This window comes from Lycium barbarum, chromosome 8 (genome assembly GCF_019175385.1).
Source record: "Lycium barbarum isolate Lr01 chromosome 8, ASM1917538v2, whole genome shotgun sequence".
In the NCBI taxonomy this organism is placed as follows: Eukaryota; Viridiplantae; Streptophyta; class Magnoliopsida; order Solanales; family Solanaceae; genus Lycium; species Lycium barbarum.
In genome coordinates this window covers 9,895,622-9,920,548 of record NC_083344.1, presented here as the reverse complement: position 1 = coordinate 9,920,548, position 24,927 = coordinate 9,895,622, and the positions used below count along the sequence as shown (strand labels likewise).

General features: G+C 35.1%; 1 pseudogene; it reads right to left on the bottom strand.

Annotated features, from left to right (window-relative positions):
- LOC132607673 (ACT domain-containing protein ACR9-like) overlaps window positions 1-22,391 on the bottom strand; it is a 37,657-nt pseudogene extending 15,266 nt beyond the window's left edge.
- Window positions 22,392-24,927: the final 2,536 nt, after the last annotated feature.

Sequence of the window (24,927 nt, the reverse complement as noted above, 5' to 3'; positions counted from 1 at the left end):
ATATGAAGATCAAACGGAAAAAACAATGAAGATTTGAAGAAATTTGATGAGAAGCTGAAAGGATGAAAGATTTGAAGATTGGAAGGTTTGAAGTTTTGGAGATTTGAAGATTTGAAAGGTGGAGGGAAGTTTTCGGAAACGGTAAATGAGTAAAAAGGCTGAGAGCAAGGATTTATAGAGGCAAGGAGACGTTTCCCATTCGTCGCCTCCCAAACGACCGATCGGGAACCAACGTGTGCCCCGTAATGACCAATCGAGAACTGACGCGTGCCCCGTAATAACCAATCGAGAACTGACGCGTGCCTCGTAGCAACCAATCGGGAACCGACGCGTGCCCCGTGTCAGTAAGAAGTGACATGATGGGATGTTCGGATTTCTCGCATATTCCCAATGAGATAACTATTGCTTCAGAGTTAAGTTTGAACAGATTGACTCCGAGCTAAATTATGTTCGGAGAAGAAAAATCGAGTTACGAGCCAATTCAAAAACAAAACTTTTATTTAATTAAACATCCGTACAAGAAAATTGACATCGGTCAAAATGACCGTGCAAAGCAAATCAACAAAAAACAAAAATTCTAAACTTTCGGGCTCTAGACCTCGCCATCCTTGGGCTCGTCAGAATCTCTGGATAAAGCTGCTTTAAGTCGCTCGTTCTCTGCCCGAAGTCGAGCAATCACCTCGATAAAGATCTTCTTTGTTCGAGCCGGAGAAGAAGCACAGTCACTGGGACTCGCAACAGCCTATTCTTCGGAATCGTCCTCGATCTCCACGTCAGGGTGGGACCTCCTCCAGAAGATGCTCTTCGGGAGACCCGGCGAGATTTGACCCTGGCACCGATTCCCGGACCAATGACTGATGCTTCTAGGATGACTCTTCTCTTCGGCGCCTTGGCCGAACCTGTAGCACTTCCTTTGGCGGCATCTTCGGGTTTTACTTTGGCAGCTCTTGCCGTTGGTACCTTTTTCACCGGAAGCCCTGAAACACAAAGAAATGAGTTAGGTTGGAAAACTACAAATTATGGTAACAAAGGGTGGGATTTACCATGATTCTTGCCCCCTCCATCCAATCTGACCCACATATTTCCAAGAACGACTTATGTGTTCAGCAGCACCAAACACGGTGGCTACCCATTCAAAGATCCCGGGTATGAGTTCGGGTTCGACGGTGATCAGTTCAGAATTCCACGCCTCTGGTAAAGGAGTAGGGTTGGCACGTTGCAATCGGGGGCGGATACAGCCCTTTGGGTATGGGTTCCGAACCCACTAGCTTTTGTCCGAACCATATATTTATATTAAAAATTTTGTCAAATATGTACAAATAATTAATTAAGAACCCAGTAACTTTAAAGAATTAGAACCCCGAACCCACACGCTTCTGATCCTGGCTCCGCCTCTGGTTGCAATTAGGTCATTCTCATCATAATGAATCGATGCAACCATCCTCGGTCAAAGTCATCCTTGAGGTTGATCAGACCCCGAGGGCCCCGAGAGAGCAGATGGACAATACCCCCGCAAATGACCCGAGGAATATAAATATGGATTAAATAGTCTAAGGTGAATGGGACTCCGGCCATATCGGCCAAAAACTGAATGCAATAAACAAGCTGCCATATCTAAGGAGCAATTTTCCCAACGCAAATTCGATAACTGCGGCACAGGTCTTCGATCACCTGAGGGATAGGAAGTTTAAACCCGATGGCAAATGGGTAAGTGTATATGAGAGAATAACCTGGGATGTGGTGGTTAATCCGCACACCCTGCCTAACAGGGGAAATCTCAACGTCGTCATTTAAATGGCACTCTCTCCTCACCCTGGGAATTGTGGCATCAACAACAAAAGATTCAAAATGCCTCACATGGTCATAATGATGGCCAACTTTGCAATCATCCTCATATTTGAATCCAGCCGGGATGATTTTAGCAGCTTGAAACTCAAGTTCTTTCGTATCCAAAGGTCCAGTTGGAGATGGTGGAGGAGAATTTGAAGGCAGGGCAGCCTCGGGCAACTATAATGGAGAAGAAAACATCATAAACAAGGGTATGAAAGGCAAATAAGCATCAAAAGTCAATGTTTTCAAAATATGTGAAGAGCTGATAAGTGCATGGCCTTATATAATGAGGAGGTTGTATTTGAAAGGGTCTCTAGTAACGTTAAAGTGGGAATGTGAAAGGCCAAAGGATTCTGACAGTACACGTTCCCAAAGAAAATATAACAACACAACATTAATTAGACCCGGACTCAGGTCAGTCAACTGCTCGATCAAAAATAAAGCACAGTCTTGGCTAGAGCATCGCCTTTTCAATCCATTTCCCGGCTCCATTTCTTTACTCCGAAAAATGGAGGGACTATCTGTGTACTGTGTGAACCCGTAAGTTGACCTCGGTTCGATGAAGGGTCGTACGGAGTGATTAGCGAAGATCGGTCTGAGAAGTCGGAGGGAACAAACCGAGCCCACCAAAGGGAGTCCGAGAAGATAAGTCTGAATCTGAGAGTTTATCCTTTTGCTGATTTATCTCCGAGAATTACGCCCTCAATAGACGTGACCGATATTTCCGAAGCCATTTGCCTACGTTGAAGCTTGAGTCATTTAGTTAGTGTAGGACACTAACATTACAAATATAGATGTAACAACCTTATTAGAGGGCATCTCCATCTCTTTAAGTTAGTAATTACCAGTCGAAAAAATATCATAGCAAAGGCCTGATATCAATAAAGCTCTGTCACTTTTAGTTTATTTTTAGTCCAACCAAGGAGATAAATCCTTCTCCCACTCGGACTAGTCATTTGCACTCGTTATACAGGCTATCTTCTCTTAATTTTACACGTTATTCTTTACTTTTTGATTATCCGTTTTATCTTGCTAACAAGCCTGTTCACATATCCTTTAAACCGCGTACAAATTCAATTGTTGCTCTCTTTTGAGGGGAAACAACTAGCCAATTCTAAACTGTGATAACAAGAAGTAGTTTATTACAACCCTATCAGAGGCGGATCCATTAAGGGTCGTGAGAGTGCCACGCCACCCGCAAGCTTCGCCCGAAACCCTATGTATATATATATAGATATGTATATATACAGAAACTATATACAAATATTTAAAGTGGCACCCTCACTATGAAATGACCCGCTGGTGCCAGTGGCGAAGGGCTCTGTTTTCTTCTGTCTGGTCGCAGGATTGAATCCTAGCAGCTGCACGCTACACTTTATTTTTATTTTTACCTTGCAGTCAGCAATGTGATTGGGCAGTGAGTACAAAACAATTCCCAATTTCCCATTAACTTTATATTCTCTTTTCTTATTTCTATAATTGTTGTTGACTTAATTTAATTTTTTAATCTTTGACTTTTTAATTTCTTAAAGTTGAAAACATAAGTTTCCCTCTCTTCCTTCTCATTAAAAAAAAAAAAAAAACTCTCTCTTCTCAATTCTCATCAAAGAAACAAACCCTCTCTTCTTAATTCTCATCAAATAAACAAACCCTCTTCATGAAGTACAGATTAGAGATTTGAGTTACCAACTCGATACTTTCATATTTCATATGCGAAGTGGTAATCCCAAGTTCTCCAACTTGCAAGGAATTCGTGATTTGGCAAAAGCATTGGTTGAGGCAAATCGTGTGGATACTTATTTACTTGTGAAATTAACTCTGATCTTACCTGTTGCTACCGCAACTATGGAGAGAGGATTCTCATCCATGAAGCGGATCCAAAATGAAGTGCGGAATAGCATTGGTGAACAATATTTGAATGATTGTTTAGTTTGTTACATAGAGTGTGACATATTTACAAATGTAAGTAATGATGTCATCATTGATCATTTTCAGAAGATGAAACCTTGTCGAGGACAATTGTAAATGAATGATGGATATTTATGATATTCGTAATATTATTGGAAGTTTTATGTTTTTCTCTTCTGTATATTGCTATAAATAAATGTTTCATCGGAAAAGACGAATAGCCCGAATCAAAGCCCGAAAAGACGAATAATCTGATCGGAAGCCCAAATTGATTGAATGACGCATGGCACCCGGAAACTTCAAATCCTGGATCCGCCTCTGAACCCTATAACTCAATATTCTAACAGAAATGCACTAGCTATATACTTACAAGTTGTCTGTTATAAAGAAAAGGTCCACTGCATGGCCATCCGGAGTTTGTGTCACTTCACCCTTTGGATGGTAAGCTCAAGCTCGGAGAGAACTTGGGTAACATCTAGCAGCATTATGCAATAGCATTAGAAGAGAGAACTAAATAAATAAATAAATAATAATAATAATAATAATAATAATAATAATAATAATAATAATAATAACAAAGATTTGTCACTACCATGTAATAATCCTCTTCGGTCTGAGCTACAAAATATCAATAGGTAAACAGGAGAAGAAATAGCACGTGGGGACGGTTGGTTCAAAAAGAATGTTGCAGAGCACGATGGGCAAACTGATAGAAGGCGCTCTTTCAAATTCTGCCAACTTACTTTAGATGAGGAAGATTGAGGAACCACCCATAAGAGCACACAGCACCATATCCCGTCTATTGAAATATCTGATTCATAGAAACATGGGGGAAATTAGTTAAAGATGTTAAAACAACGGAGAAGAGAACATTATATTTTGGGATAATTATATTTTTAAACCGCTCAAAAGAATAACAGCCAGCAAATATACATATTGTATACATAAATATACATATAATATACATAATAAGTGTGTCGGCTTTGTATATGTTTTGGCTATGCCCATAATTAATTTCAATCGATGGGCCAAAAATGAAAAAAGCCCTTCATTTTATTTGTATATTGGCAGCTGCAAAATTCAGTACATTGGCTGTAACTTGGCTTTAACCATTTGGGATCTATGTTGCTCGGACTCGGGTGCGAGTGTCCGATACGGGTACGGATCTAGAAGTCAGATCCTTCATGATCTAAATTTTAAGATTTTGGGGTACGGAACTAGGTACTGATACAGGTGCAGGAATTTGGCTAAAAATAATTCAAATATCTAAAAATAGAGTTGTATCTCTAAATTATGAGACATTATACCAGGTATTCAGAGAAAAAAATATTGATCGAGAGGAGAATCTCATAAGGATAGGAGATAAAAGGAAAAGGATTGACATAGAAATTTCTATATACAAGTTATTTCGTTTTCTCCAATTTTCACCTTAACTTTTGTTTTGATTAGAATAATCATTATATCTGTACCGAATTTCTCTGTCGATTTTGGTCAAAGTACCCAAAAGCGGTTGAACAAATCCGGTACAGATCCCACATCCACACCCCTTCGTATCGACACTGGTGTGGCACCGAAAATAAAGAGTCCGAACAACATAGTTTGGGATAACAAATAAAATGAAAGCTTATATTTCCGCTTCAATAGACAAATCTCAACATACACGTCATAACACAGACGATAAAAAACAATCGTGATAGAACTGTACAGTGCGTACAAAGGATGACACTGATTCAAATACTGAACATTAAATTAGAATTCGATTGGTGTGGCTGAAAATGTTTCCTTGAAGAAATCACATTACGGTGTTTAATTACCTTAGTGTGTAGAAAATGTATTTTCCTATTAACATTCTTTCACCAAAAGAGAAACTAAACTTCCATCAACTCTGAACAAAATTAAATTTCTCTTACAAATATCCAAACTCTTCCTCCATATCACTTTGCCTCAACGAATACTTTATGTTGTGATAAAACTTTAATAATAGAAAGTGTCTTCGTTCGATATCCTCTACAGTGCAATTATCATACCATCATTCTCAACCAAACACTAGAAAAATGATCTCGAAACTTTGTTTCTCCCGAGTCCAGATAAAATAATTGCATAGAATAACACTTTTTTTTTTCTAGGGAAACATTTTCCTCTGTAAAATGCGTCCTAATTGGTTCTGTAAAAAACTTTTTGCAAACATTTTCTGTAGGAACCTTCTGCAAGAAGCTTTAATCACAAATAGTAAAGCAAACTTTCTAGACATGAAACCAGAATACTCCCCCCGTCCCATTTATGTGTCACCGTTCGGATTTCGCGAATCAATCTTTTAATTTGACTATGAATTTGGACATGGAATGAGTTTTTTAAAATAAAATTTACATATTCGAAAACAACATAAAAAGTACTATAGCCACAATAATTTTATTTTTGATAACTGTGGTGTATGGGCCACTAATTCTACGGGATATCGATGTGCCGTGAAATTATGTCACATCTAATACCTTTTTACGAGATGTTTTACTTGTTTTTAAGCAAGTATGTGTCGTTTTGATGTGTTTTTATTGTTTTGTAGGTAATTGAGGAGTTAAAGGACAAAAGCACTGAAATTGCATAATTCAGCACTGATTATGAAGTTTTACGGGCTGTATAATCTTATACGGACCGTACTTCTGGTCGTAAATAAGAAGAGGTGGAAACAGAATGTTGAAGAAGAAAGATGATAAAATACAGACAACTTTTACGGACCGTATCTCGTGATACGGGCTGTATTTCAACACGTAATTTAGCATATATCAAGTGAGGCAGAAAGTCAAGTTCTAAAGACGAAGAAATACGGCCAAGTATTACGGACTGTATAAACAAATACGGGCCGTATAATATGATCGTGAATATTCACTGAAGACTTGAAAAAGTCCAACCGTATAACTGTATACTGTCCGTAACTCATTATACAGACCGTAATTACTGCCGTCAGGGGTCTTTTTGCAATTATGTAAATTTATATTTTTTGAGACCTTATAAATAGTTCCTTGTAGGGTTTTATTTATTATCAATTGACAGTTTTAGACTATTACTAATGAATATGACCGCGCAAAAATATTCTCTTTTACAAAGTTTCTATAAATGAAATAGCATGTTACATTATAAATGGGTAAAAAGAAAAACTAACATAGGAACAAAAATAAAGAGAAAAGGGAACATGTAAAAGAATTGTCATTCAAATTCTTGCTTTTGTTTGGTTTGTTCACACACTTGACACCCCCCCCCCCCCCCCCAAAAAAAAAAAAAAAAGATAACTCAATTTTGTTCGATACACAATTCAGAGTGCCAACAAAATCTTCTATATCTTTCCATTATTTTTTTTTGGAAGTTTTACCGTGAATACGAAGCACAATATTTGACACCATGTAATATCCTTCTTACTTGGCTTTCTTATTTGTTTATATCATTTTGAGCACACGGAGTTTCATCCATAATTTATTTGGTCGCACTACTATAATTGTCTCATCGTTAGATGAGTGAATAAAATAATGCCTATTCTAAGTAATGTTTAGATTCTCTCCACTGCTTATGGTTATATCCTTTGACATGTCCTTAATATTCAAATACTCATCAGAATACATAACTGTAACATCACATGCATATGTTTTAACAAATAATGACCTAAGCCTAAAGTAAAGCATTTTTAAGAAAAAGAACGAAAAATTAAGTTAGCAACTGCATTTTCTTACACAGAACACATGCATAAAGACACCACTGATAACAAAAAAGGAATTGGGTCATATTTATCAAGTAGTACTCACCCGTTTTCCAAAGCGCTGGATTTCTCTCTTACGATTCTTTATTATAATTTTTGCAATAATTTTTGCAACAGTTTCTAACACTATTTTTATTTTGATTTAACCAAATCAATTAACAAAGAAGAGCAAAGGAATCTGGAAACAGAATGAAGAAGAAAAAGAACCAAAAAGATATTTGCAAATCTGGAGACTCGGAAAGATCTTCCGGAAGTATGTGAATGTTGGTTTCTCCTTTATATATCCTCTACTACTTGTTACTATTAAAATTCAAAATTAATGTGCAATAAGTAACACAATAAAGAAGGGTAAATGATAAGCTTCTTCACCTAAGTAACCTATATAAACTAAATAAATAAGAGAAGATAAAGAGCCATTACTTTTTTGAAGCAAACTAAAAGATATTAAAAATGCAGTACTCCAGAAATCCATCTCATACACAACTCTATTTTATTTTAGTTTTTGATTTTGCGTTATTAGTTAAGCTAATCCTACCATTACCACAGTTTATTGTAAACCATAATGTCATAATTAATATAGTAATTTATACACAATGAATGAATATGATTGTTCAACATTTAATGAAACTCAATAAATAGGGTAGAATATTGTTAATCCTTTAATTACAAAATAAGGGGAAAATAGAGAAAAATGTTAAAAAAATGAGAAAAAAGATAAATGTGACTGGTGGCCATAAAGAAGTACCACATCACCTTATATATGCCTAACTTTCTATTATATATAGATTTCCTAGCATTGAATACTCATAGTTTTTGGAGCTTTTTGGAGAACAAACAATTGCAATTACTTTCTTTCAATTTCAATCAATCAAAAGTAGGCATTATGATTTCTGTTATCTCTTATTGTTCTTCTTCCACTATGAGTAGCTAATTTCTCTACTAAGGTTGTGAACCCCAGGATGGGTGTTTTGTAATTGGGATTGATATACGCATAATGGAGTGTTAGGGTTTATTTATTCTTTGTTCTTCATTCATTATTGATGGTTGCAAACATCGATTAAAGCCATAAACATTGCTTAACTTGGGAAAGTGAGTAGGGTTTGGTAGGAATAAATAACAACAACTCAAGGCGTTAACCCTTGTTTAATAAATTCACTTAGGAATAAGAGGAATTTACCTGGCATGAATTAACCGTTCTTCACACACTCTTTTATATTTGGGAAATTATAAAGAGAAATAATTTTTAACTGATGGGAAACATTAGGGATTCAACTAGAGGTTAAGTACATTCTTATAATGATCCATTAGAAGTATATCATGATCAATATTCAACATAGCATACATTTTATCTAAATGGGGACACAACCTTGATTTCTTTTACCATACATTACAATCCAAAGGAATTAGTTAATAAACAACCGACTTTCTACAAACTCAACGAAATACGAAACTAGAACGCAAGAAAATACTCTACGACTTTAGTAACCTTTTCACACCATATTCCCTTTGAGATTTGATCCCAACCTAGTTGGGTTACTATATTTGAGCGTATCGGATACCTGCCACCTCCCACCAACAACAGGTACCAGGTAATTCTGTTCACTAAGGCTAAAACAGATGGGAAGATCACCTAGTGTATTATCTTTACTGGGAATTGAACCTGAGACATTTTATGGTGTTCAGCCCATTTCATTGACCACTAGGTCACACCCTTGTGCAAGCCATAATAATTGATAAGTTAAAATATTTAACAATCGAAGTCAAACAAATGCTATTTGACCACTAGGCCACATAAATTGGGACAAGAAAATATATATCACGATGAGAAAATGAAAAAAGGAAAACTCAGGAAAGATCAAGCAACACGTAAGACATATCTAACGTATAAAAACAAAATAAAAAGTTTGGCAGAAGAAAAAGTGATAGCGAAATTGAGAGAAATGAAATAATATTAAGAAAATAGAGAATGGAATACCTCCTTTGAGAATGTAGAGACCGAAATCAAGGATGATACGGCAGATATCACAAGCGAGGCCAGTTTTATCTGGACAATTCACTATTGGTATTACTACTACTTTCTATGATCCATTTTATTATATACTCTACTATTTTTGGGGCAATCTAGAAGGTTTGATGTTATTTCATTAGTGTGCCAAGTGCCAACTAGTACTCTTCTCTCAATTTATATGATAGCGTTCCAAATTCTCGAGTCAGGCAAGAAATTTTTTTACCCTACTATTTTATTATGCTCTTCAAATATTTAAATTGTTAACTATTACGATTTATATATTTTTTATGTGATTTTGAAATATATAAATTATTTTAAAAAAAATTAAAGATTGTATGTCCGGTTTCATGATTAAAATAGAGAAATTTGACTAGAAAAATTCAAATTGTACTGAGTAAATTGAGAAAGGAGAAAGCAAAAAGTTACCATTAGTGCCCAACTACAGTTACCATTAGTGCCAACTACTGGTTTTTTTAATTCAAATGAGGTCACAAAGTATCATTTCATTCAATTCGTATAAGCATGAATGTAAGAGTGGAACATCTTAAGTCAAAAGTTAGGTTCATAAAAGTGTATACTTTTCAAGTGTGAGTAATCATTTTGTCCTTGAGCAAAACAACAAAAATCACCTCTCATTAAATGATTTTATTTTAGAAATTAGTATAAAGTAATATACGACACAACACAACATATTACGCTCTTATAATCATAATATTTAGTTTACATTGCACAGCCAATAAATTTTGCATTATGTACAGTCTTATATATTAGTTTATTGTATTTGTCCACTCATATAAGCAGTGTATCTAATGTTAAAAATCTTACGGAAAATACTCAATCACGAATATTGTAGGGAATTCTCGAACAATCTCATAGCTTGAGGTGTGTCAATTAAGACACTGTCCTTAAGGATATTTCACCCGGTATGAGTGTATCCCCCAGGATTCAGAAGCTCTTCTAGTACAAAACTAAGAGCCAGAATCTAACAAAGATTTTATAAGAAAGAAAACTCACCACACTAATAGACTATGGGCAATTTGCAAGATTGCCCTTCGCTAGGGGTGGTCTTTAATTTTTACCCCTCAAAATGCTGGTCTTTAAATTTTGCCCTTCAGGCAGAATTTGCATGGCACAGGCAGAATTTCTACCTGTGCGGCCGCTGGGCAGATTTGCAAAATTCTGCCTTGCGAATTTTTTTTTTTTTTTACACCTGAGCTGGGGTTCGAACCCACAACCTCGGGGTGTTAAACGAGGGGTAAAACTTAAAGATGACCAATTTGAAGGACAAAAATTAAAGACCACCCCAAATGAAGGGTAATCCGTGCAAAAAAAAAAAGATAGAATATGGGGAAAGAACTTAAGTTCATCTTCTTTCAGCCAAAAGAAAATTAGTTGAGATTATATAGTAGTAGGAAGACCCATAGGTAACGTTCTGATAATTGGCATTGAAGAATTGTAGTAATTGTAGAAGACAAATTCAAATCTTTAATGGCTGAAATTCATGACTGCTACACGTTAGGAATTGTCAAAAAATAATGGCTAGTTAAGGGTAGGCATTCAATCACAATAAATGTATTAAAGACCATTAACCAGGTTTCAGTAGAATGACTTTTTGAAATATGTAAATTAATTTTTCTCAACAATCCCCCCACTACTTCAAAAGGAATTAAGAAATAGAATGAAATAAGAAATTTTGCTGGATTTTCCATATATAAGTACAATGTGGCGAATCTGGTGTCTCGTAGACTATGAACCAGACCTAGATAAAATAAGATTTGTCACGCCTCGAGCCATGGCCTGGGCAAAACACGGCACTCAGTGCCTTACTGCATGTGATCGAGCGAACCACATAGCTTGCTGAATCATCATGAGGCATGACATGAGCGGAAATATAACGTGAGAATGTGATGGGCTTTTAAGAACACACGTGAAGTCGTAAAAATTAATAAAATACTCGTTATAACATGAATGCGGAAATAACATGAGTTGAGCCAAAGATGGCTAAACACCTTGCATGTCTAACATAACTAAACTGACTAGTCTATGAAACCTCTAATCATGAGTCTTGACTGGAAAACGTACTTGCTGGGACAAGGCCCCTAGCATACCTTTAAATGCATAACTAATAAAATAAAGATAACTGACTAAAACCTCAAATGAGATGGGGCTCACCAATAAGCTGATACGAGCGAATCCTACTGAGCAGATATGGCGTCCTATAAACCAGTACCTACATCGTGAAATGCAGCCCCCCCCCCCCCCCCCCCCCAGGCAATAAAAGGAGACGTCAGTACATTGAATGTACTGGTAAGTAAAACAACTGAATGAAATAACATGGGACATGGAAATATCATAATAGAGACTAAACTGAAACGTGATCATGAACATGAGTACATATACATTTATAACATGTGTAAAGTATCGTGAGTAGGGAGAGTAGTAAATATAATCGACAACATGGTCTGATACTTGCGTCCTACCAGCAGAACGCTCATACCTTGCCAGGGACATGAGATTTAATAATATTATGAAAAGATCCAGTCATTATGAGAGATCATCCTAACTATGGGTGGAGCGATCCTCATCCTACGGTGGCTACGTAGTTTCAGGCTGCTTGAAGCCTTCTCGGTAATTAATGCAACTCCCAAAAACATGAACATGGAAAATAAGTGGCACTTGCTGCCCATGGCTTTTCATGAATCATAACTTGCATGTACATGGATATCATTCGTATTATTCTTGTATGAACTTATAAAACATATATAGCTTTTCTTGAAAATATCATAATAGTTCATAAACTTGCATGTAAGAACCCATGGAATGCAAGGTATGGGTTTTCATGGATTACGGACAGCTTCTCAATAATCATAATGATGTATCAAGAACACGATGAAGAATTTATAACAATTTAATACATAATATAACATGGGGAATGGACCTAGGCTTATCATGAACATGGTTAAAAACCCTAGTTTTCGTAAATCTTCATACTTTATGAAAGAAGAAGCGTGGGGAAGAACAATGATGTTCCCACATGTAGATAGCAACCCTACATACCTAGTAATGCTCCAAGCTTGAAATAAAAATCTGAATTTGGAAGAAGAATTCCAAGGTTTAAGTCTTGAGTCCTTTAAATGGGTTTTCTTGAAAATCCTATGTTAAGAACAATGATTTCATTGTTAGATTATGAGAACACATGTTAGGATTGATTTGGAGGGGCTTGGATTGACTTACCTTGATGTTTTGGATTGTTGGGAGAAGAATACCTTCATTCTAGGGTTTAGAAACTTGTGAAAATAAAAATTAAAACTGAAACCAGGTATTTATAGTTTCTGGTGTGAAGAGGGAAATACGGACCAAAATACAATCTGTATTTTGAATTACCGTCCATAAACCTGGACCGTAATTAATCATGTTCAACAGGACAGAAAAACTGTAGCACCTCCATCCCAAATACGGGCCGTATTTCAAAATACGGTCCGTATTTCAAAATACGATCCATATTTAACAATATATATTCCCCAAGTCAAATTCCAAAATGCACAGTGATTTAGATGCCAAATTACGATTTGAAATACGGGACGTATGCTGAAATACGGTCCGTATTCTGGGGTGTAAATCCCCATCTGACAACTGAAGAGAAATTTTCAATTACCACATTCTTTATTTGGTTTTCAAAGTCTAGAATCATGAATATAGCCTAGTTTAAAAGTGCAGGGTGTTACAATCTATATATAATATAAAGCTAGGCATAGACAAGGTGATGTGACACCTTTCTATGGTCACCATTGCTATTTATCTTTTTTGTCAATTTTTTGAGCTTTTACCTCATTTTGTTTTATTAAAAAAATCTAATATATTCATTGGAGAAAATCCCTAATTCAATACAAGCATAAAAAGAGTAGTTATTGCAATTAAATGCTCATTTATCCGTAAAGAAAGCTAATCATTCATCCGTAAAGAAAACATTAACTATAATATGAAGGAAGTTGTGAGGCCCTTTTCTCCATTTTTGATTATTAAGTTTCATTAAATTTTGTACCAACCATATAATTAATTCATTATGTATAAGTTATTGTATTAATTATTAAATAATGTATATAGTAGTGGGGAATTGAAAAGCCACCATCAGCTTTCAAGTATTTCAATCGTGTCTTCTCCTTTCTTAATTCCTTTTAATTACTCTTCTTAAATTTCACACTTTATTGTTTGTGAATTTAATATATATTGATGTGGTATTCATAATTTGGAATGTGAAATTATTGTCTTTAGTCTTTGTAATGCGAGAGCTAATCAAAGATTATAATCTCTATTAAATTCCCTAAACATTATGTTTAACTAATTTTTTATTAGTGTGTATAGTAATGTGCAAAGGCCTAAGGGTGTCAAGTGGGCCGGGCCAGCCCGAACCCGGCCCGGTAAACCCGACCTACCACCGGCCCGGCCCAAGCCCACTAATAGGTGTAAGGGGTTGGGCTAGGTGGGTTTTATTAGGGGGCTGGGCCGGACAAGGTGGACAGCCCACCAGCCCGGCCCACCATAAGCCCGGGTGATGGCCCACCGGGGCACCGGCCCGGCCCACTTCAAATTAAAAAAAAAAGATAAGTATTACATTTATTACTAATAATAAGTATTTTAAAAACATTGTATCCCAATAAAATAGTTGTAGCTATAATTGTGGGATTCTTAAAATTTTGAAAGCAAATATATGAAATATTTATTAATTATTCAAACCATAGTTAGAATATTACTTTAGTTAATTAAAACTTAACCATTAATTTTAACTCATGTAATGTGTCTCTTATTCAAGTAAGAACTTGAGAAAAATGGAGACAATAAAAATGAAGAGGAATCGAATTCGTTAATATTTAATTGCTACTAAATGAAAAATAATTTACCTCTGAAATTGCTGATGCGTGAAATAAATCAAATACCCCTTTTAAGTTACTATCTTGCTGTTGGCTTACACAAGTTCAAAAATATTTCAATAGGTAATACAGTATACTATATAATAATATAAACTATTAGTTATATATATAATAATATATTAATATAATCTTATTAGTTTCAAATATTTTATATATAATAATAATTAAATATTTTTTAGCATATTGAAATGTCTCCACCGATGATGGAGACGTGACAATCTGCACATGACATTAGGACTTAGGATCAGATGAGATAATTAAATTAAGAACTTTGGTTTAGTATCAAAACTCATGTGCATTGTTCCCATTTAGTTCCCATTTAGATGAGTAGGAAATTTAGAGAAAGATGAGAGTAGGGAATTGTGAGATAATATGGAGAAGAATGAATGGTATTTATAGTTTGAAAATAGGGCCAAAGTATAATTTAAGGAACTTGAAGGTTAAAATAAAGTTGACAACAACTAGATTTTAAAGTATTAAACTTAATAAATTTTAGCATTAGAATTTTTTTTTAAAATAATTAAAATCCGGCTCGGCCCACTAACTAAAACCCGGCCCGGCCCACTAACTAAAACCCAGCCCGGCCCACTAACGGGCCCGGTTAGCCCGACGTGTAGCCCCTATCCGAGGTGAGCTGGATCGGACACCCTTTCCCTCTCCAAGCCCAGCCCCCAGCCCGGCCCCTTGTGGCCCACATTTAAATGGTCCGGCCCGACCCGGCCCACTTGACACCCATAGCAAAGGGTAGGAGATAAAGAAACGTTATGGGTCTTCTCGCTTCCCTTTAATTAATTTTTTATTAATGTGTATTAATATGCTAAAGATATGAGATAAAAGGACAAGAACCAACCTTTCTCTCATACTACCGAGCTATTCATATGTGAATTGTGATTTATGATCATCCATTTTAGCTTCAACGTGCATTAGGAAATTCTCCAGCATGATGAGGTCCATTGTACCATTTTTCTTTTTTACTTTTCACAGTAACAATTTGTTTTATGATATTCATGTGTTAGTGAATATATCTTTGACCTTATTTCTGTGTTATTTTCACAAAAAAATCAAATGGAACCATTACTTTACGGGCAAAAGTTTGTCAATGTTTTTGTTGAAAAGTTTACACTCTTACGTCCCACAATTTCTTACTCAATATTTGAAATTTTGGTGATTCATGCTATGCCATTTTCATCGAGGAGCTTGGTACGCTTGGTACCATCTACCTCAATGTTGAATGCATTTCATCTAAGGTAATTTTGAACAGTCTCTGAATTCATAATTTTATTCTACTGTATGAATTTATTTTAATTTCTTTTACAATGATAATTTATTGATTAGATTTGTTCTGAGAAACCAATAAAATCCTTTTTGCATTAGCTTTACTTGATTTCTCTACTAATTTAGGTTCTTTAATAGTTTATTTAGCAAACGAAAACTATATGTAGTTATTCCTTGTTTCTATGTTTTAATTTACATCTTATCTTTTCTTTTTCTTTTTCTTTTCTTTTTTTGGTTCTTGACAAAGATAAAAATCTTTTTTTATTTTTATGTAAATATAAGGGAGAGACGAAAGAAAAATAAGTGAGGGAATTACAAGAGAATCAACTTCTCACCAATAAGGTGAAAGTCCAGGTAACAAACAATTAACTATTAAGATCATCCACAGTGATCAGAATCTCACACTATATTACCCCTCTATTTAACTTTTTCATCTTCTTATTATTTTTATCTGCTTGATTATACCCTATATATACCTATATATATATATATATATATATATATATATATATATATATATATATATATATATATATATATAGGTCAGCTCAGTGCACTAAACCTTGGTTATGCGCGATATTGGGGAAGGGTCAGACCATAAAAGGGTTTATTTTTCACAACCTTACCCTGCAATTCCACAAGAGGTTGTTTCAGTACAACGAAAACTTAAAATGATGGAAGTATTGACATGGTATTTCTTATAATAAATCTTTCTTACTTTTAGTATATGGACTTCTATTACAGTGTAGCTGAATGTATATTCTGCTCGATATCAACTTATAGTTTGAGAACCGTGAAAGTTAACCATCATTATAGACTATATTAAAAACAGAATAAAGTACAAAATAATGAAATGCAAAACAACAGAATTGGTTGGTAATTTTGAGGCAAATCATAAAGGGATCGACGATTGACATCGCGAAATCATATGAGTAATCATGGGGTTCTGGTCTTTGCACTTTTCATTCCCTTGAAATGTGAATGAACATGTAATTTATTGGCCATTGTTTTTCGCATCCAAAATACACATTGATTTCACACTTTTTTAAAGTTTATCTTTTGAAAGACAAACTCATGATAACTTACTTTAAGTTTCAGAAACTATACTTTGTGATCATTTTAATATTTAGATAACTGAAATTTAATAGTATTATAGATTTAAGGAGGTTTTAATACCGCGCGATGCGCGGCTAAATTCACTAGTTAAACTTATAGAACAAATGGTGAAGTTTAAAACTTCTATGAACCAAGAATTCTTTTGTAAGCTCAGCGTCTTATTTTATCATATTATACTCGCACAATCTTTGTCGTTATCGCGGTTTTGCACTAAGAAGCCATGCTCGTGTCCTGATATTCATGAGTGCTCTAGAAATCCATCACAATTTCATAGAAGCGGCACCACTCCACACTCATATAGGTCCACCCATCAAGTGTATTCTGCAGAGCAATACACCACCACCTATAAAGGACATGGTAATGAACTAAGAGTTTATAACTCAGCCTCACTTTCCCTTGCAAAACTACACTATATTCACACACCATAGGAAGAGACATAATTTGATAGAGCACTTTTGATCAACTAATGACTTGTTATCACCCATATGAACCTAATTCATAGGATCTCCAATCACATAGGTTGGGTTACCATCATTGTTAATCTTCTCAAATGACAAAAGTCTCATTCCCCTCGATGTTTCTTTTAGTCTTGTGAATCGGCCAAATTCACGTCAGACTTCACATAATTTTAAAAATTATCACATCTCACAACAGCTGCTCTTTTCACAATATGTCGACAGAAACAATGTTGATTTTGTTACAATTTGAATACTCGCTAAGTAGTTTCTTAACCACTCAGCCTCATAATCTACCAACTCCAAAGTCTTAATTCAGATATCATCATCGAATACTATGTAGTAATTATGCTTTGTTTTTCACCCCCACAAAAGGTGAACACATAATTTATAGTGAATTTTTTTCCTCATCCGAATCATAGATCCAGTCATCATCATTTTATTTCTATAATACCACAGAAAATCCATTTAATATCCTGATTCATGGTACCTCTCAAATAATTATTTTTTAAAATTAGAATTGATCTCATTATCAACAGCTTTTTTCCAAACCTTTATTTTCAAAAATATTTTGAATAACAAGACCAAGTGAAATATTATCACCTTTAAAAATTCTCTCAACATAACTTTAGTAACACAGCCTAACCCCCACATTTTCAAAAACTCTAAAATAGGGGAATAAGACACCATAACCCCCACATTTTCAAAAAAAATTAAGATAGGGGAGCAATATTTTCAAAACTCATAAGGAGTATTACTACTTTCTCATCCGATAAATAACAAATAATAATATAACTTAACCCAAAATATTATATTCAACTAATAACTACATTATGTCATCATCAACTAATATTTCAGAAAGTACCATTTTTATAAATAATGAAACGAATCAATATTACTAAGTGATCTCTAAAAAAAAAATAGAAAATGTACTTGATATGACACATATAAGTGAGAGAAAAATATATATAAATACTAACATTTTCATCATTTATTTAAAAATACTAAGTATAAATAAATCATGATTACAATATCAGTTGCTCATAAAAATATTATTTTGCTTGATGCAACCTTATCATACTCAAATAAAAACTTTCATCCAAATCTATCTAATAATTCCACAAGAACCAAATATGCTCAAATATTAGAAACATAAATTACCCCAGCTAATGCCAATAATTGTTTCCCCAAAAGTAAGTTTAGTAAGAGCTTTTTCCTTTCCAAGAGCTTGAGTAATTCTTGCATCATCGACATAAATAAATCATTCTTTTTTTTCAACTTGGGTGTAGAACACAAAATTATTTATTAAGCACAAAGATACTTAGTAGCACTAAAGTCATCTAACATCCAATGTCTCACATTAGCCACAAGATTCGCTTGAGAAATGACCACAACCATTACATCATCCGCCTAGTCAAACTTATTTTTACTTAGCGAGATTACCATTTCTCCGAATCTTATTCTATATTGATGAATATATGATGGCTTAGCGCCCCACACAAAACGATTACAATTTCCATTAAAAGATTTATTATTGACGGCAATACATAACAGTATGGGGTTGAAATATTGTCTCTGATATTGTGCATCACAACCTCTAAACTCCCTGAAAGGTGCGTCAACTATCAGTCAAAAGTTCAATCAACTAAACCATCAAAGTCAAATTAGGCCACAGAGTTATTATATGAAGAAAACTCAATCATACCAAAGGACCAAGAGCTATGCAAATATTATTTTTTGATCATAAAGTACTTCCACAAAAAATTACAATACACCAAGGTCTTCAAATGTAATTTGTTACCACAAAAATCTCAGATTTGTAAGGTCAAAAAATATAAACACTCACTTTTTAACTTCCTCAACCATAACGGTAACTATTATATCTGATAGGTCATTGTCCGTTAAAATGGATTAATAAAAAATTACTTCAATACATGTACCTCAAATCCTCATCACATGGTATAAGCCAAAACTTTACTCTTGATATTATGTCACACAAAAACATAAGCGTAGGTAGAAATGTTGTACCGTTCATAATTGGTATTTTCCATAAGAACAAAGTGAAAATATCCTTATGATTATTGGAAATCTTACAGAAAATACTCGATCACGAATATTATAGGGAATTCTCGAACAATCTCATAACTTGAGGCATGTCAATTAAGACACTTTCCTTAAGGATATTTCACCTGGTATGACTGTATCCCCCAAGATTCAACAAGCTCTTTTAGTACAAAACTAAAAGTCAAAATCTAACAAAGATTTTATAGGGAAAAAAACTCAGCACATTAATAGAATATGGGGAAAGAGCTTAAGTTCATTTTCTCTCAGCCAAAAGAAAATAAGTTGAGATTATATAGTAGTCGGATGACCCATAGGTGATGTTCTGATAATTGGCATTGAAGAATTGTATTAATTTTGGAAGAAAATTACTATTCAAACCTTTAATTGCTGAAATTCATGGCTGCTAAACGTTAGGAATTGTCACAAAATAATGGCTAATTAAGGGTAGGCATTCAATCACATAAATGTATTAAAGACCATTAACCAGGTTTCAGTAGAATGAATATAGACGAGGTTTTGAGTAATTCTTTTTGAAATATCTAAATTAATTTTTCTTAACATCTATCATATATATATAAACATCTATAAATATGTATCGATCTTATATAGAAGTGTATAAACTCCGCTAGTTATGTTGTCAAATTTTCTCAACGATTTTCATTTACAATTCTTGTTCAAATAATAAATATTTTGAAACAAATATTTTTTGTAATATCGATAACTAATATAGGATAGGAAAGTAATTAATCAGGGTCTATTTTTAGTAATCTGTCCAAGTCTAAGTGGATTAAATTGTGACATCTCGGTTGACTTGATCTAACAAAATTGAATTTGTAGTCTATCAAACTATTGAGTAAGTATCTCAAAAGGTCACACAACTTTGAGAAATTATGTAGCAAAGTCATTGAACTTTGCTACATATCAATAAAATCACTTAATTTTAGTATTTTCTCTCATAAAATCACTCAATAAAATCACTTAATTTTAGTATTTTCTCTCATAAAATCACTCAACTAGATGTGTCATAAAAAAAATATGACATGCCAATATTAATTAATTTTTTTATGCCACGTAGACCCTATAATAAAATAAAATAAATAGAACCATATCTTAATGCACCAACATTCACCCACCAACCCTTGATCTAAAACCCATTTTCTCTCCATACGATGAAAATACACCAACTCAATCAGGTATACCTTAACTGTGTTCTACTGAAGCAAGACATTGAATCCATGTTACAAATTAATCCCTGTTAAGCTTTGGTAGTTCGTAAACGAAGATATTTATTGTCTGCATGCTTGCTTAAGACTCACTGTCGTTTATGAGACATTTGCTTTTATCTGCGCTTCCTCTCCTTGTTTCTTTAAAATTAAGTTCAACAAGTCCATATATATTTTTAGTGAGATGCTACATGAATATTGTCAGAACTTGGATCAAAATAATCACTTCGACAATATAATTTCAGACTTTGATTGTAAATCAAAATAATTACTTCCCCAATTTCCTTCCAATACCAGATAAGCAAAACATAAGACAATTTCTAAATAATATTGCGTACTAGGCTGTCATAATAGGTGCTTGACATAACCGTAGCAAAGTATATGACATAATAGGAGCACCATTGCGTACCAAAGCTTCTTTAATTTGTAACATGGATTCAGTGTCTTGCTTCAGTAGAACACAGTTAAGGTATATCTGATTGAGTACCATATTTTCATCGTCAGGAGAGAAAATGAGTTTTAGATGAAGGTTTGGCGGGTGGGTGTGGGCATATTAAGATATGGATTTATTTTATTTTATTTTATTGTGGGGTCCATGTCTACATGGTATAAAAAATTAATTAATATTGTTATGTCAGATTGTTTTTGATGACACATCTAGTTGAATGATTTTATGAGAGAAAAGACTGAAGTTGAGTGATTTTATTTATACGTATAATACCCAAACAGGCCCTCAAACTTGACCTCGGCTGACAAGTATGCCCTCCAACTTTGGGTGTGTACAAGTAGGCACCTCAACTTGTCTCCATTTTGTCAGCTGAACATTCTAACTTACAAAATGATCATCTAGACACCTCAACTTTTATAAAGTACACCTCGAAAATTTATGTGCCACGTCAACATTTGTGTTTGCGTGTTCAACTTTATATAAGTTGAGATGCCTACAGCCTACTTGTGCACACCCAAAGTTGGAGGGCATACTTGCCAGCTGAAGCCAAATTTGATGGCCTGTTTATGTATTAGGCCTTATTGATATGTAGCAAAGTTCAATGACTTTGCTACATAATTGCTCAAAGTTGAGTGATCTTTTGAGATATTTACTCCAAACTATTCGATCAAAACTGGGCAACATATACAAAATCAAGCTGACAATTTTCGTGCGAAATGAAAGACTACTCCTCTATAAATTTTTGCTTATCTTGTATTGACTTGACATACCCCTAAGTAGGTATAAATAAAATAATAATTTTATTATATCACCTCTAATTATTACTATGTGATCTAATGATTGAAATCAATCAAACATACTTTAAAAGTTATGTAGCCACTAATAATTCCTTTACTCCCGTTGTCCCAATATGTGACACACTTTTCTTTTCAGTCTATCCCAAAAATAATGTCATCTTTCTATATATAGAAATAATTTAACCACATATATTTAACGCTTGTTTTGTACCACAAATTTCAAAAGTCTTTTTTTTTAAAAACTCTGTGCATAATTAAATAATGTCATATAAATTGAAACAAAGGGAATAATAAAAGTAAAACAAGTATAAAATAATAAACTATTTCTTAATATTTTCAAATTGAATAAGTAAAAATGTATTTTTAGACAAGTAAAAATGGAGGGAGGGAGTACAATAAAACACTACAATTGAATAAAATGTGGAAATTAGGGCCCACCAAAATCGAACACCACTTTTGACATCTGCTCAGAATTCTTCCAGCAGTTCACTAAAGAGGAGTAATTCTGAAGAAAAAAAAAATCACTACAAGAGATTGCTTATCAATTGAAGATGAAGAGGATTTCTCTGTGTTACTTTTGCAATGGTACTCCATTTATCTCTTTCTTTTCTATTTCTCATTCTTGTTCACCAATTACAATTAGAGCTTTTTCTTCAACCCATAGTAATAATCCATTTCAGTAAATGCTAAACTTGGGTTAAATACAAAGATTGAGAACGTCAAGTGTTTAGATGCAGGTGCGACTCTCTTTCATCAAATGGTTAGGATGCAGCCTCTTCCTTCTGTTGTCGACTTCTCTAAATTATTTAAGACTATGCTACTATGAAGCATTACTCTAATGTCATTTTTTTTTTTCGAGAAATGCAGAAATTTGGTATCCCTATTAATGGATTCATTTTGAGTGTCGTCATTAATAGTTGTTGCCTAATGCGTTGCGCTGATTGTGCATTTTCCGTGTTAGCCATTCACTTGAAGAATGACATTTCATTTGATGTTGTAACTTTTACAACCCTAATTATGGGATTATTTGTCGAAAATAAGGTCAAAGATGCAGTTGAATTGTTCAAGAAGTTGGTGAGAGAGATTATTTGTGAGCCTAATGAAGTCACGTATGCAACCGTCATGAATAGGAGTAGCAATGAATCCAGTTGGTGAGTGGGCAGGTTCAACCTCATCCGCCTGAACATGTTTCTCCTTCGGAATCTCCTCGGGGTCTATCATGCTTTGACTATTCTACCTAATGAGGCGGAGAGGATCCGCAAGTTCATTCGAAGGTTATCATATCATCTCAAAGTTGTTGCTATGTTTGTTGCCTCTTCAGGCAAGGACTTTCAGGTTGTGATTGATGCTGCGCGGGGTACGGAGACCTTTAGGTGCCAGAAGTTTGGGGATAGGTCTGTGAAGAGGCCTCGTTCTTTCGGAGGTTTTAGAGGTTCCTTCTCTAGAGGTCGTGACCACCATAGTAGAGGCCATCATCCTCAGTTCAATCGGCCCGGCCAGGCAGCTATTCAACCGTCAAAGGGTGGTACTTCGGGTCGTAGTGGTAGATATAGTCTGGGACAGAGCTCTCAATTGTCATATCCTCCGTCAGGTGGTCGTGATAGTTATTCCGATTCTTCTCCTCAGCCAGCAGCCCGTGGTGGATGTTATGAGTGTGTTTAGGTTGGGCACCATGCCAGATATTGCCCCATAGCTCGATAGGGTGGTTCGCACCCCAGTTCTCACATTTCTACTTCGAGGCCAGCTAGTCAGCCATCGAGAGGTGGTTCCCAGAGTGGTAGAGGGACTTCTCATTCGAGTAGAGGTGGCACTTAGACTAACCATCGAGGTGGTCGTGGGGGTTCACAGTTTAGTGGTGGTGGAGCCCAGTTTTATGCATTTCCGGGTAGACAGATGCAGAGGCCTCGGATTCTGTGATTAAAGGTACTATTTTTTCTTATCACTGGTCAGTTATTGCCTTATTTGACCCTACTTATTCATATGTGTCTACTTAATTGCATCAGGTCTAGATATGGTGTGTGAGACTCTTGATGTTTCTCTTTATGTTTCTACTTTGGTGGGAGAGCCCGTAGTGGTGGATCGGGTGTACCGATCCTATGTAGTCACTATGATGGGTTATGAGACTTGGGTTGATTTGATGATTCTAGATATGACCGATTTTGATGTGATTCTGGGCATAAGTTGGTTATCCCCTACCATGCTCTCGTGGATTGTCATGCCAAGACGGTTACTTTAGCCATGCCTGGGATTCCTAGGTTAGAGTGGAAGGGTACGGTTAGTCATGCGCCTAAGTGGATAGTGTCATTTCTTAAGGCGCGTCGGATGGTTAAGAAAGGGTGTCTAGCTTATCTTGCTTATATTCGTGATACCAGTGCCGAGACTCCTTCTTTTGAGTCGGTACCGATTGTAAGGGAGTTTCCTGTGGTGTTCCCTATTGATCTTCCTGGTATTCCTCCGGACCGGAATATTGATTTCCATATTGAGGTCGACTCGGGCACCAGATCCATTTCTATTCCCCCTTATCGGATGGCTCCTGTAGAGTTGAAGGAATTGAAAGAACAGTTGCAAGATTTGTTTAGCAAATGGTTTATTCGTCCTAGTGTATTCTCGTGGGGTGCGCCAATATTGTTTGTGAAGAAGAAGGACGGATCCATGAGGATATGCATTGATTATAGGCAGTTGAACAAGGTCACCATCAAGAACAAGTATCCCATTCCCAGGATTGATGACCTGTTTGACCAGCTTTAAGGAGCGTCAGTCTTTTTCAAGATTGACTTGAGATTCGCATATCATCAGCTTAAGATCCGAACAGAGGATATTCCCTAGACAATATTTCGTACTCGCTATAGTCATTATGATTTTTTGGTCATGTCCTTTGGGTTAATTAATGTCCCTGCAGCGTTTGTGGAGTTGATGAATGAAGTTTTTCGACCGTATTTGGACTCCTTTGTGATTGTATTCATCGATGATATTTTGATCTACTCTAGGAGTAGGGAGAAGCACAAGAGTCATTTGAGGATTGTTCTTGAGACTTTGAGAGAGAAGAGGCTTTATGCTAAGTTCTCCAAGTGTGATTTTTGGCTTCGTTCTACGGTGTTTTTGGGGCACGTGGTGTCCAAGGATGGTATCA